This window comes from Pogona vitticeps, chromosome 3 (assembly GCF_051106095.1).
Source record: "Pogona vitticeps strain Pit_001003342236 chromosome 3, PviZW2.1, whole genome shotgun sequence".
In the NCBI taxonomy this organism is placed as follows: domain Eukaryota; kingdom Metazoa; phylum Chordata; class Lepidosauria; order Squamata; family Agamidae; genus Pogona; species Pogona vitticeps.
The window spans coordinates 129102078-129118070 of NC_135785.1; the positions used below are offsets into that span (position 1 = coordinate 129102078).

The 15993-nt window shown below is 38.5% G+C and overlaps 1 long non-coding RNA gene across 1 annotated transcript in view; it reads left to right on the forward strand.

The window, feature by feature from the left end:
• LOC144588252 (uncharacterized) overlaps positions 1 to 15071 on the forward strand; it is a 34963-nt gene extending 19892 nt beyond the window's left edge. The window contains exon 3 of the long non-coding RNA XR_013543706.1: positions 10651 to 15071. This is a non-coding gene — a long non-coding RNA (uncharacterized LOC144588252). The remainder of the gene's footprint in view (positions 1 to 10650) is intronic.
• The last annotated feature ends 922 nt before the right edge of the window (positions 15072 to 15993 follow it).

Here is a 15993-nt window from a genome sequence, read left to right on the forward strand (position 1 = left end):
GCTAAACCGCAGAAGCCTGTGCTGCAGGGTCAGAAGACCAGAAGTCGTAAGATCGAATCCACGTGACGGAGTGAGTGCCTGTCACTTGTCCCAGCTCCCGCCAACCTAGCAGTTCGAAAGCATGCAAATGCAAGTAAATAAATAGGGCCCACCTTGGTGGGAAGGTAACAGCGTTCCGTGTCTAAGTCGCACTGGCCATGTGACCACGGAAGATTGTCTTCGGACAAACGCTGGCTCTATGGCTTGGAAACGGGGAGTCAAACACGACTGGACAAAAATTGTCAAGGGGAACCTTTACCTTTACCTAGCACAACTGTCATACATTCCTTTCCCCTACCCCCTTTGCTGACACTTTCACTTACCAGTGCACACTGCTCCTTCCTGTTATGTGGTCTTCCAGTTCAAGCAGGAGCCTAGACTTCCCTTCTTTACCTCCTCCAACAGCTGGCCACTCAAAGACAGGAATCCCTGTTTTGTCTCCTCATCTAAGTGGCCAGCTGCTGGAGGAGGAAGAGAGGGAAGTCCAGGCTTCTGCTTGGACTGGAAGATTGCAAGCCAGGGAGGGATAGAGCAGAAAGCTCTGGTGAGTGGAGGTGCCAATGGGGTGGGGAAAAGAAATGTGCATCAGCCGTGGTGCCACACCAATGACTTAGGACAAAGGAGCATGAAGTAGTTTGTGTGTATCTTTAATAAAGAATATTGCTCAAGTTTCAGGATTTATCTTCTGGATCTGTAAAATAACTTTGTTTTAAGCCATTGTGAATAGAAGGGATGAATAATGAATTTTGTGTAAGGTGGGGAACAAACACAGATGGAAAATAAGTTTGCATTCACTATTTTAATGAGTTTGTAGAAATCATCATTTGCCTAAATATTAGCAAAAGGATATGCATATTGTTCCGTTTCCCATCTCTGGGAAGAAAACACGAATAGAAAATTATGCCCCCATTTCCAATTTGTATTCAAATAAATCCACAGAACTCAAAAACTGTATCTTTGAAAAATGTGTATGAAATGTTTCAGTCTATGTGGAAAATATGTATATTAAGAAAACCATGTAACATGCATACATTAGAAAAGCTGTATGCCAAAATACAAATTTCCATGAATGGAAGAGAAACCATATAAAGTCTTAAAACCCAGTATGAAATAAGGACAAGAAATCCATGTAGATGGCATTCATGGAAACACAATGAGAATGAGTGATCTGAATTCTGCACATATTGAAGTACAGACAGAGGCTTCTGCAAAAACCATATAGAAGCAGGTTCCCCCCCCCCCGCCATATATATTTCAGCAGTAGCCTTTAAATTTCTTCTAGCTGCTCTTGGCCTTATTGTAATGAAAATGGGAAGGCTTCCCCTGTAAATCACATTGAAGGCATTGTAATAAATTAGTATCACTTTAAAAACAACAGTAATGTATGACAGCTAAGTTTTAGAAGTGCTGGGGCTTGCTGGTAACCTCCATAAACAAAGGTATGTGGTTCTTCTGAGTGAGAGCCTGTCAAGGAAAAAGTTGTTTGCTATAGACTTGTCACACAGCCCAGCCCTGTGGGGTTAGAGTAGAATATACAGTAGTTATAAAAAATAAATCATTCATTCTGAGAGTGTTAGGGAAGCCATTGCACCCCTTTGTTTTGTTTTCCAAAGAGTCACTGGCAGGCACAAGCATTCACCCTTATTAGGTTAAATAGTTATGAATATTCATGTTGTAGGCTAATATTGTTGAGAGGCAGAGCTGAGAGAAAGGTAATAAAGAGGTGGAGTCAGAGAGTGAAAGAAGTCAGTAAGAGTCAGAGTTTGAGTAGAGGGAGGGAAAGGAGAAGGAGATACTGTAAAGTGTGGAGTTTGGGGAAATCTGAGAGGTGCTTAGAAGTAGGAGGGTATTATCAAATAGAAGATAGTTGTTAATAATAAATTTACCTAAAAAAGATATTTATGAATCACTGTCAATCTGTAATAAATAAGCAAAAGTTCTATTTAAAAGATTTTGAAGTGTGAACCTGAATCTTCATTTTCCTGAAGTAATGGTGATTTAGAGATCACCTGGTGGCAGCAGTGTAAAAGAGAGGATTGTTTGCCTTCCTGTGCTCTGAGTTTTGACGGCCAAGCAAGGGGCACGAGGTTGAATGCCACAGTTTTGTTTTCCAAAGAGTCACTGGCAGGCACAAGAAAATTCAGTACCATACAATTTCTTGCAAGTAGAAACAGATCTTAAATTTAATAAGCAATTATCCATCCCAATGCTTTACATTTTTTTTCACCCTACATCATGTCAAAACTATTCCATTTGTCACTGGGTTCACAAACAACAAATGCAACACTTGATCTCAAGACATTTAGTAAAGTATGCCTTATAGGTGCTTATTATATTTCTCATCTTTAATTGCCTGCAAATTTTTCTTTTCCCTTTTAAAAATCCTCTGCTATTTCATTCTCTCATTGAGAAACACTGTGTCCCTTCTGCTTGTTGCCTTTATATTTTAGATATGAAATTGCAGGTTTATATGTGTTTGTAAGGCACCTGATGTCATTGGCAGCACTTGTAAATTTGTTACTTTTTCAGCAAGATGACTCAAACTATCTTCAATCAATGTAGTGCTATGAAAATAAAATGTTAAAAAGACACAGTAACCACAATTTTAGTAATTAAACATTGCCTGAAATCCTGCTGTGTAGCTACCCCATGTGCAATGGTAATGATGTCATCATCAGGGTAAGCTGACACTGATTAAAGCTATCTGTTGCTGAGCTAAAGTGTAAAGTGGACTTTTACATAAAGCAACAAAGTCTCATTAATCCAAAATTCCCAAGGGAAGCCCTGGCTTGTTGCTACTGCTGATGTCATCACCTCTGCACACGTAGAGCTGCACAACAGGATTTCAACCATTAATGATATATGTATATACAGAGTATAGTGAATATATATCTAAACATTCTCCCACTTGAATAATATAGGTTTCTTATCCACAGAATTTCCAGTCAATGGGGAAATGAACAAAAGATTTGGAAGTTACACCACAGGCTTGGGAGCCATTGCTCTCTATAGATCTGAGAACCCATTGTTCATTAACTGTTTTCACTTCCTACTCATCACAGAGCTATTCATATTCAAAGTTATTCTACCAAACCAATTCTGTGTAGGGAAGGGTCCATGCAAGTCCTCCCAGCTGCCTTTTCCAGTCTGAATCACAGGCTATGTTTTGCTTCAAATTGCTTCAAATGTTAAAATAGTTTTTTTTTACTTCAGACGGCACTTTGAAATTACAACCATGGGTGACTGAAAGCATTATATTTCAATTGTGGTGACTGTTCCATGGAGCTGTGTTAGGAAACTGATCACTATGACCTGAGGAGTGTCTTGCAGGAAGGAATTGAGTATTTGGGGATGGGTTATTTATTCTGCTTTGATGCTGGCTATACCAGAGTTTATCCTGCTCTGTAGCCCCTTGCTGGAATGGTTTGGATTGATCTAAAAACATTGTTAGTGTGCAACTCTCTTAACATGTAGTTGACTGGATCACTCTAACATATGGTTGACTAGATCACAACTACTGGAGCTGCAGGAGTTATTTCCATATTAAAGGAAAGAGTGATCAAATGAAGAACCACCACTGTACTTTTCCAAAGCAAACCAGACTAGATTTTCCTTGTCACTTATGTAGTTGTTGTGAGCAAACACGAGTCCAAAAACACGTGTAAGCCTGGACAGAGAGCAATCAGGAGTTTGCACATGCTAAAATGGGCTGAATGAGTCCAAACTCAGCTAGCCATGATACAACACTCCCTCTTACAGGTCTGCCCACATAAGAACACCCTGGTACTCTTAGATATTATTATGAAAAGGTCAAGTGGGCTTTGTAGTCCTTAGACTTAACTTGCACCACTGACAGGACTCTAAGTAAGCTAGGCCGAGGCAACACTCTCAGATGACCCTATGACAAGTGTACTGTTCAGAAAACCAATTGAGTTTTATAATCTTTATTTTATTAAAGAATAAGCATGTTACTAAGTATCAAAGCCAAATTAAACCAAAACAAATAAACTAGCATTGTGCTGATTAGTTACAAAGATGTAGTGAGGCAAAGAAAACATGAAAAATAGAAAAGAGTTCAAAAACCTTACAAAAACACAAAAAGCCATTAAAAGGATAAAAACAATTCCAGTCCAGGAAATCATTAGTAAAAACAAAATACACCAAGTAGGTTATAAAAAGGCTATAGTCCTCAGTGATACTGTAGAACAAGAATCCCTTAACAAAAGTAAAAATCCATATGTCCCATAGTCCTTAGAAAAGAAAAATCCAGTAAATATACTATAGTCCTTACAAAATTACAAGAGCATAGTCCATATGGAGTATTCCAAGAAAAGAAGTTCATAAAGAATATTCTATAGAACAGTCCATAGAAAATAGTCCATGCACAGTCCTTAGGAAAAATCCCATAAGTCCAAAAGTAATCCAGCAAAGCATAGGAACCAGTCCATGTAGGTAGGCCACCAGTCCGTCTCGAAAGACATTAGGGTGAGTCCCAAATGGCTGAAGAGTAGGTCACGAATGACTGAAAGATCGGTCTTGAAAGACAATGTCCATAGGCAAAAAGTTCCTTTTTCAAGAGTAACTGGCAAGGGCTCATCGCACCTTCCCACGATGTCATCCAATCAGAGTTCGTTACTAGGCAAACAGTCCTGTTGCACCACATGACTTCTTTCTCATACGCACCAGATGTTATTTGGGTTACGGTGGTTTATCAAAGAGTCACAACAATTCCCATCTATCTAATCACACCGAGTCCTTTCTCAGGCTCTCAGAATAACATTCTCTCTGCTCGCCTAGAAAACAACTTGTCAGCATAGCAAAGATACTTTATACAAAGAAACAAGATGGAACCTCTCTGGCTCTTTTCTTAATTACAAAACCCATATGCCTTAAAAGATTTTGACTCAAAAACCCATCTCATCACAGTTGTACCCTTTTTCTTGTGGTTTCTATAGTAGTGTACCATGTGCTAAGTTTTTAAAAATTATTAGCTGTTAGTTTTGTCACCATCCAACATTGTTGTATTATACAAGTGTTAATTTTTCTAGAGATACATAGGCCCATGTTCTAGGAGGACTAGTCTCTCCTACCATCACAATTTTAAAGACATGTTAACTCTAATTAATTATCTACAGTTCAATACTTGCATTGTGGGATTTGTTTTCTGTTTAAATTGAAGAGGGCAATCTTGAAACAAAAAGATTCCTATTGAACAAGGTAATGACAAATGTGAGAGAGCTGTGTTAATCCTACTGTTTGATTTAGAACCAGTGATTTAAACAGAGAATTAATTATGATATAACGTTTCCAGCTTTTAATGCTAGCAGTGAATTAATTTTCTGGTTCTTAATTTAATGCAAAAGAATTATTTTTCAAATCTAACTTCTAATTCCTATTAATAGGTCATGAAGAGATTCTCACATGCAAACCTTCCACACACACAACACTGGGCAATGTCATCAAGAATGTGACCAGCATCTATTGCTAGTCCCAACTACTGTAGACCCATTGAGCCACCAGGATTTACATAAGTGTTGACATAGCATGCAACAGTTGATTCAGTGGGTCTGCTCTTTAGCTGAAATTAGCAATAAGAATAATACTTTTTAGTAATAAATTTTTATGTCTGAGGAGAACAAAGTTATTGTAGTGATGTTCCTTCCTTCACATCATGTGGTTGAGATTACATACCTTGTCAAGATTGTGCTGAGTCAGAGAGGTCTGCACTAATCATTCAACCACACTACCTTAACTTTTCTGTTGTGGATAAAATCCAGAAGGGCTGAATGGCTGGGGTAAGTCTTCCTGCCCAATATCCTCCTGACACATTAGTCCCAGGGAGTTAACAAAAATCCACAAGTTTAAGCACCTTGATTCTTATGCCAACCTTGCAAGGTAGGAATAACAAAAATACAGTGGTGCCCCGCATAGCGACTGTAGCAGGCCACTCTCATGCCTCTACCCATCCAGGCCCCTAAGAGTGCTCACTACCTTTCACCAAAACTGCTGCCACCAACCTATCCTTAAAACTGAAAAGGACAAGTGTTTCTTTCAAAACAAATAAAGTGTTTATTGATTACACAAAATAAAAGGAGTAAATCACAGGTATAAAATCAAGTTGTGAATCACTGTTTATAAGACACTAGCTCACACAGACTTTTCCCTCACTGACAGGCTTTTTCTCACTTTCTATCAATCTCTCTAATCACTCATCTCTCAGTCTGAATCTGAACTCTTCTCACACATCACACACCTTATATAACCCAGCTCCTCCCACTTCTGCACCATCCTCCGTCCTCTCATTGGCTGAGATTCCCTTGTGACGGACAGGTGAGAGCAGAGCTGTATGCCACAGCGACGATAATCCATTCCAAAAAAATTGTCGCTATACGGATTCGTCGCTATGTGGGGCAAAAAAGCCCATAGGAATGCATTAAAACACGTTTAATGTGTTTTAATGCGTTCCTATGGGGGGAAACTCACCTTTAAGTGAAAATCCTCCATCTGGCCGCCATTTTCGCTGCCCGGTAAGAGAGGAAAGGGTGCAAAAACACAGCGGGCGACCATTTATTTACCCGGCAGCCATTTTGGAACCGCCGATCAGCTGTGCAAAAATGGGGCGTTTGCGTTGATCACTTCCACGCGATCATTGCAAATGCCCCATTTTTGCCCAGCTGATCGGCAGGGCTTCAGGAGGATGATGGGGGAAGCGCTTCCCCCATCATCCCAAAGCCCCGCCAATCAGCTGGGCAAAAATGGGGCGTATGGGGAAAAATCGCAAAACGATTTTTCCCCATAGGGAACATCGCAATGCGATCGCATAAGCAATCGCAAAATCTTCATCTCTATGCGGATTCGTCGTTAAACAGGGTGCCCGTTAAGCGAGGCACCACAGTACCCACAAACACACAGGCTCCCACTAGATGATCAAGGCAGGGACTGGTTTTAAGGAACACCAACCCTCTTATTCCAAAGTGACCAAATAGTTAGAATATATATATTAATATATATATTATTAAAGGTGGTTAAAAAAAGAACAAAACTTCAAAATGAGTTACAACTATTGCATAACTGTCGAAAGTCTGTGGAGCAAAAGTAAGCAACCAAAAGGTTTGAGGCAAGAACAATTCCAGATCAATCCCACAAGAAAATAAGAAATAACTAACCTAAGCTAATACTTATATCCTGGCATAGCTTCAGCATAATCCCACAGCATATGTAAAGTGCATGATGTACAGCACGGTAGCAGATAAGCATAGCATTCTCCTAAAAGATAACTATGATAAACTTCTCTGCCCATTTTATACCCAAATTCCCAGTTTCCAATCTCTTCCAGGGAATCTGCCAATCTGTTAAGTTGCTCTAAACATTCACAAAGAAATTAGTAACCTCCCCCACAACATACATTCACCTGCTTCAATAACATGTACAAAAATTTTATGAAGGAAAATGTTTTCTAATATTTTGCTGAATGTTAACCAGTATGAAATGAATTTAAGGGTATAATGAAATCAACAAACAAATTTGTCTACTTCCTCCCCCCCCCCCACAATTAAGATCTTCCAAGGCTTCAATATAAAAGAAAAGTAATTTGACCAGAATACGAATAAAACACGTTGAAATGTTCCAAGATTATCTTATTTGTTGACAATTTACAATTAAGTAATATATTACTTACTAATGAAGTCACATACCTTACAGCCCTCTAAGGAATTTCTCTTTTTATAACACTTAGATATACAGTACTTTTATAAAAATGAGTGCTTCAGCTTTCCCTGATTTGCAAATATATTAAGCTCTCTGAGGGTTGTGGGGAGAATAAACATAAATAACATCACTGAAAGTTTTATAATTATTCTGAAGAATAATTCTTTTTCATTTCTTCACTTAAAAGATAATGTAGGGAGAAGGCAGCCATTCTAAAATGTAGTGGAGGCCGTTCAAAGACACAGTTCTTGTCCTAAGAGCAGATACCCTGGAATGCATTAGATTAATGTTTAACATCACTGGTGATACTGCTGTTGGGGTTTTATTCACAACCTCACATGCTATCTGTAGTTTGTGTCTGGGAGGAATTTTTGGGGGGCTGAAGTGACTGTATATCTACTCAGCACTAAGCTATCCTTCCTTCCAGCCTTTGAATTCAAAGAGAGCCTTGCCTCACTGCTGAGTATTCTTTCTTTCTCTTATCTTTGATAAGTTGGTGGCAGTTTATTATTTATTTATTTATTTAAAATATTTCTATTCCTCCTTTATTCCCAAAAGGACCTAAAGTGGATTAAACCCTTAAAACAGTATTTAAAAGCTAAAAAGAGTATACAAATATTTAAAAAGAATTAAACAAGTATATTACAATGGTAACTAAGATCAATATTCAAACACATTTAAAACAACAGAGAACAATCCATTTAAAACTCCTCTTATCTATCTCCTGAGAAACCTATACGTGGGACAGGAAGCAGCAGTTAGAACTGGATATGGAAAAACTGATTGTTTCAAAATTGGGAAAAGAGTACGACAAAGCTATATATTGTCTCCCTGCTTATTTAATTTATATGCAGAATACTGGATGAATCCCAAAACGGGATTAAGATTGTCGGAAGAAATATTAACAACCTCCAATATGCAGATGATCTCACTCTGATGGCAGAAAATGAAGAGGGATTAAAGAACCTCTTGATGAGGGTGAAAGAGGTGAGAGCAAAAAATGATCTGAAGCTCAACATAAAAAAACACAAAAAACAAACTAAGATCATGACCACTGGTCCCATCACCTCCTGGCAAATAGAAGGGGAAGATATGGAGATAGTGACAGATTTTACTTTCTTGGGCTCCATGATCACTGCAGATGGGGACAGCAGCCCCAAAATTAAAAGACGCCTACTTCTTGGGAGGAAAGCGATGACAAACCTAGACAGCATCTTAAAAAACAGAGACATCACCTTGCCAACAAAGGTCCACATAGTCAAAGCTATGGTTTTTCCAGTAGAGATGTATGGAAGTGAGAGCTGGACCATAAAGAAGGCTGACCACCAAAGAATTGATGCTTTTGAATTGTGGTGCTGGAGGAGACTCTTGAGAGTCCCCTGGACTGCAAGGAAAATAAACCTATCCATTTTGAAGGAAATCAACCCTGAGTGCTCCCTGGAAGGACAGATCCTGAAGCTGAGTCTCCAATACTTTGGCCATCTCATGAGAAGAGAAGACTCCCTGGAAAAGACCCTGATGTTGGGAAAGAGTGAAGGCAAGAGGAGAAGGGGACGTCAAAGGACGAGATGGATGGGACAGTGTCATGGAAGCTATCAACTTAAATTTGACCAAACTCCGGTAGGCAGTGGAAGACAGGAGGACTTGGCATGCTCTGGTCCCATGGGGTCACAAAGAGTCAGACATGACTTAATGACTAAACAACAACAACATGAAAACCAGCACTTTGAATTGTGCCCAAAAATAGATCGGCAGGCAGTGGAGCTGCTGTAACAGGGGACTTATATGTTCCCTGTAACCAGCTCCAATTAATCTGGCAGTGACATTTTGGACCCTTTGAAGTTTACAAACACTTTCTAAACACAGCCCCACAAAGAGTGCATTATAGTAATCCAACTGAGATGTGACTGATCACTGTGGCCAGATCAGACGTCTCAAGAAATGGACGCAGCTGGCACACTAGTTTTAACTGTGCAAAGCACTCCTGGCCACCTCTGAAACCTGGACATCCAGGGTCAGAGATGAATCCAGGAAACACCTCCAAACTGCCTGTCTGCATTTTCAACTAGAATATTCTCCTGAAGAAAGCCACACTGCTCATTTATGGGCTTGGTACTGAGATCTAGAACAACTACTTCACTTTCTCCCCCTGCCCAAGACACACTTTGGGCATCACTCTGGAAGAAAGCACCTCTTCAACATCTTCCACTGATCTTTCCTTTGGACAAAATGTTGCTGTTTGACTACAACTCCCAGAATCCCCCCAGCCAATATGCCAAAAAGTAATATTCCCAATCTCTGAAATGTTAGCATATTACTGAACACTTTGCATACTTGTCCTACCTACATTTGGCCAATGGCAGCCTTATGACTTGCTCACCATGTTTTAGACTCCAGCCTTCATTTCAACAATTATCAGGGATGGTAGGACCTGAAACATAGAAGAGGTAGAAGTCATGATGAGCATATTGTTAAGAAAATTCATAAGATTTCATCTTCTTTGCTTTCTACCTCTTCTTCAGTTTCTGTCCTTTTTGACATAAATAAAGCTTGATTAAGGAGCCTAAAATGTTGTGAGAAAGGAGACAAGGAAGGTATTAATCATTTTGGTGTTTCATTTCCTCTCCCAGATACATCTACAGAAATGCTAGCATTTAGTTCCCCTGTCAGGGTTTCATACCTTGAAGAATTAAAATCATTACAGAGGGTATAATGTACTTTTAATTTTACAGCATGAAAAAATTGTTTACTACAAATGGCACTAATAATATCATTTAAAGAATAACACTTTTTTTGGCAACCAACTGTTCCATTTTGTTTTCCAACGCATATAAAAGATATGGAAATAGTGAATACTGACAACCAATGGTTAACTGGGGTGAATACATTTTGTTTTTCTTCTAGGCATGTTTGATATCATCATTGTTGACAAAGGAGACACCAGTCTCCTCCCAAGCCATTATTGTGGGGAGAGAGAGAAAAGCAAGAAGTGTCAAAAGGAAAAAAAGGGAACAGAAGGAGAATCAACCCAGTGTATGGGGCAACTATGGAATCTGACAGAGGTGCAGCGTTACCAGACTACACCAGGGGGCGCTATGGTGAAATGAACTGCTCAGAGATGAAACCAAACAGACACTGTTGTAGTGTAGGTAGAATTATTTACATTAAAGTTCATATATACAGGTACAAATACAACTTCTCTTGGTCTTTACACAGTCCTGGTCTTTCACGGTAGTTCTTCAGTTTGCAATAGTAAATTACAGGTTCAGTATCCAAAGATTGTTACCAATGTAAATAGTCCAGCATCCACGAAGTCTTCTCCTCTCACCACGGAGATAGTCTTCCTCCAGGACCTTCCACTTTGCAATGTAGCAAGTCTTCATCCAGCGATGCAGCATAAATTTCTTTCACAATCAACCAAATAAACAGCTCTCAACTACACAACCACCAACTACCCAAACAACTTGTATCTGCTAGCTTGGCTAGCTTTATTCTTGGTTGCTCCAATCAATTTGGTTGTCCCACAGCTGTCTCAATTAACCCAGCTGTATTACTTTGGTACATGTTGTTCACTAAATTCTGATCCTGTTGTAACTTATCTACTGAATTGCAATGAACAATTCCTAAAGGTTGATTTGAGACCTGTCAATCTCCTCCAATTGTTTAGAGCAATTCTGTTACATATTTACTTACATTGTACATTGCTTCTAGCATATACAGAGTTCTTTTTACATTCATATATATATTATAGCATTCCCAACATTTCACAAGCTTTGTCGTGTTTAGTTGGCCCCAATACTTTAGTCAAACAATCAGCTTTATTATTTTCTGTTCCACAGTATACTAGTTCTATTAACCCATTTTCTATACTTTGCTTAACATTTTGGTACCTGATATCCGTGTGTTTTGATCTGCTCCTTACATTTGGTGAGTTTGCCATTTGTATGACCGCTTGATTATCTTCAAACACTTTAATTTGTGATTTTATATATACTCCCAGATCTTGTGCCAATTGTTTATAGAAAATTAAATCTGTACATAATTCAGATAATGCTGCATATTCAGATTCAGCAGAAGACAATGATATAAATTTTTGTCTAGCTGTCTTCCAGCTTACCAAACTTCCTCCCAAATGCACTGTCACGCCTGATGTTGATCTTCTGGTTATTAAATCACTCCCATAATTAGCATCGGCATAAGCAGTAATAGAAAGTTCTCCCTCTGGTTCTAAATTTAGCTTTTTATTTTGTGCCTCCTTTAAATACCTTAGTACTCTTTTTGCTGATTGCCAGTGCCTTTCATTCGGTTTGCTCACATTCCTTGATAATAAGTTCACAGCTATAGATATATCTGGCCTTGACCATCTACTCAAATATAGTAAGCTGCCTATCAGTGATCTATATATTTCAATATCACATTCTGGACCATTAATATGTTCTTTGTCAAACTCAATGTTCATAGGAGTTGCTGCACCTTTACAATCTTCCATCTTGTATTGTTTTAGGAGTTTTAATATTTTGCTCTTTTGAGCTATTTTAAATCCTCTCTCACTTCTTTCTATTTCTACTCCTAAGTAGTTACTTATTTCTCCTAAATCTCTTAATTTGTAGTGTCTCTTTAACATTTGAATTGTTTCTTCAGCTTCTTTCTTATCTTTGGTAAATATGGCTAAATCGTCAACAAATACTAATATTATAGCTTGTGTTTTCTCATTTATGAATAAACAAGGGTCTGCCTTTCCTTGCACAAAACCATTATCTTTTAAAGTTTTGGTTAAATGTTGGTTCCATTCATGGCCACTTTGCCTCAGACCATATAAGCTTTTCTTCAATATCCAGCATTTACCTTCATTTTCAATGCCTGGTGGTATTTCCATATAAATTGTGTGTTTCAGGTCAGCATATAAATAGGCTGTTTCTATGTCAACATGCCTGGTCATGAGATTATGTTTGGCTGCATAGGTTAAAACAAATCTCAATGTCTCTGGTTTTAGAGCCGGTGCAAAAACTTGATCATAGTCGTTTGATGTTTGAGCATACCCTTTTGCCACTAGCCTTGCTCTATACCTCATATTACCATTGGCATCCACCTTCCTTTTAAATACCCATCTGGATCCAATTACTTTTGATTTTTCAGGCAGTTTCAGCTCCTCATAAACTTTTAGTTGTTTTAATGAATTTAACTCTTTCTCCATTGCCTCTTTCCATTTTATTTGTTCCTTCTCAGGCATATTGCATATATCATCATATGTCTCTGGCTCAGCTACACTGAGACAGTAAAAGGTCTCAGGCTTGTACCTGTCTGGAGTTTTTTCTCTCTCTGCTAGACCTCCTAGGTAATTCCCTGTCCTCCTCGAGAGTTTCCCTCTTCTGAGTTGGATGGAATTTCTGTATCAGATTGCATTTCCACAGGTTCTACTTCTCTTTTTATTTCCTGCTCTGTTTGAGAATCACTATCATCTCCACTATCCTCACTATTTTTATTCCTTTCAGGCAATTTAATTATTGTTTCTGGGGGTTTACATATTTTGTCCCAGTTACTGTGCTCGTTAAATGAAGCACTGCTACTTATTACGAGTTTGTTGGTATTTGGCAATCCAAACCTAAATGCTCTCCTATTTTGTTGGTATCCAAGGAAATACATTAATTTGGCTTTCTTTTCTCCCTTTCTCCTTATTTCTTTTGGGATGTGAACCCATGCAGGAGATCCAAAAACGTGTAAAAATTTTAAATTTGGTTTTCTCCCAGTCCAAATTGTGTAAGGTATGTTGTCTATTCCACTGTGCCAAAGAATATTAATATAAAAATTTGCGCACAGTATAGCTTTACCCCAATATTTCTCAGACAGTTTACTCCCCCTAATCATTGCCTCAGCCATGTTCTGCAGAGTTTGGCCCCTTCTTTCAATAAAGGCATTCTGAGTAGGTGTATAGGGAGCGGCTCTCCTGTGAGTGATACCATTTTTTCTTAATATTGCCTGAAATTTGGCATTGGTAAACTCCGTTCCATTGTCAGTTTGTACCATCTTAACCTTTTTTCCCTGTTTTGCACTCTACAAATTTGAGCCATTTTTCAAACTCTACATGTACTGTACTTTTATCTTTCATGAGATAGCAGAATCCAAACCTGGACTTTTGGTCTTGGATAGAGAGAATGTATCTAGCTCCTCCTAATGATGCACATTTGGGTCCTATTACATCAATTGACACCAAATCTAATATATTTTTCACTTGTACATCACTATGTTTCATTATAGGAGCTTTCTTACTCTTGGCTAATTGACATGCTTGACAATTTACATATTCATTACATTGCCTTAAATTAACTCCTACTGAGTTTTCAATTGTTTTTCTCAGTGTTTTGTAGTTTGCATGTCCTAGTCTTTGATGCCATAAATGAATACAATCTTTGTGTATACATTTGTTCTCATAGACATTGTTAGTCCTAGTACAGTTTAGTCTATATAAATTATTTTTAACATAGCAATTCAATTTTTCATTGTTCTTGCTAGTTATTATACATTTATCCTCATAGAAAGTGCTGATAAACCCATTCTTTGCTAATGAACTCACAGAAAGTAAATTATGCTTCAATTTTGGAACATGTAAAACATCTATTGGTTTAGCTATATAAGGCAATTTAACTTTACCTCTTCCCAGTATTTTAGCACTAATACCATCTGCTAAGCATACTTGTTGGTTGAATACAGGTTGGTAGTTAAATATTAGCTTTTTGTTCTTACACATGCTGGCTGTTGCTCCAGAATCAACAATCCACTCTTCTTGTTCAGAGTTATAAATTTCCTCAGTTAGGTTTAGTGTTTCTCTCTTGCGTCTTGTTTGTTTTTCTTTTACTTTCTTAAATTTACAATCTCTTATCAGATGTTTTCTTGAGCCACAGGAAAAACAGCGTTTTCCAGAATGAATGTTTGCAGCTGTGTCCACTCCTCCTCACTTTCTTTCAGCTTATCACGGTGATTAGTGAGTTTGGAGTCTCGGAGTTGTTTGTTATCTTTCCTCTTTTGCTCTTCTTCCAAAAGTTTGCTCGTTATATTAATTACTGTCAGCTCTGCTTGAGGAAGAATTTCCAAATTGGTCACCAGCTGATCATATGACTCATCTAATGAAGACAGAATAATACATGCTTCCTGTATTTCTGTAAATGTGATGTTCTTTTCTCTTAAGTCCATCAGCATTGACTTCATTGCCTCTAAATGTTGAAGCATACTCCCTCCAGCTTGCAGTCTAGTTCGAAAAAGTTTTCTGGCAATTTGTATCTGGCTTCCAACGTTATCTCTTACGAAGAGTCTCCTTAAATCCTCCCATGCCTTCTTTGCTGAGTTTTGGCCTCTCAGGTGGATAAGAAGACGGTCCTCTAGAGTTAACCCAATAATCGCCAGTGCTTTAAAATTTAGTGCTCTTTTTTCTTCATCTAGCACTGCTGGGGGATTTTCTACTATGACCCACAATGCTTCCTTTTGTAATAGCAATTGAACCTTCTGCTGCCAAGTTGAATAATTCTCCCCATTCAACTTCTTTATGCACAGTCCAGCCATAGACATTTCGTTGGCCATTTTTACCACAGACTGTAGCCACACTACTTGGCTCTTTCTCTCTGGTCAGCAGTTTCTTCAATAGATTCTTAAATTTATACCTGGATGCAGTCTGGTGCGCTGTCTGGGCCCATAACCAATTGACAGAGGTGTGGCGTTACCAGACTACGCCAGGGGGCGCTATGGTGAAATGAACTGCTCAGAGATGAAACCAAACAGACACTGTTGTAGTGTAGATAGAATTATTTACATTAAAGTTCATATATACAGGTACAGATACAACTTCTCTTGGTCTTTACACAGTCCTGGTCTTTCACGGTAGTTCTTCAGTTTGCAATAGTAAATTACAGGTTCAGTATCCAAAGATTGTTACCAATGTAAATAGTCCAGCATCCACGAAGTCTTCTCCTCTCACCACGGAGATAGTCTTCCTCCAGGACCTTCCACTTTGCAATGTAGCAAGTCTTCATCCAGCGATGCAGCATAAATTTCTTTCACAATCAACCAAATAAACAGCTCTCAACTACACAACCACCAACTACCCAAACAACTTGTATCTGCTAGCTTGGCTAGCTTTATTCTTGGTTGCTCCAATCAATTTGGTTGTCCCACAGCTGTCTCAATTAACCCAGCTGTATTACTTTGGTACATGTTGTTCACTAAATTCTGATCCTGTTGTAACTTATCTACTGAATT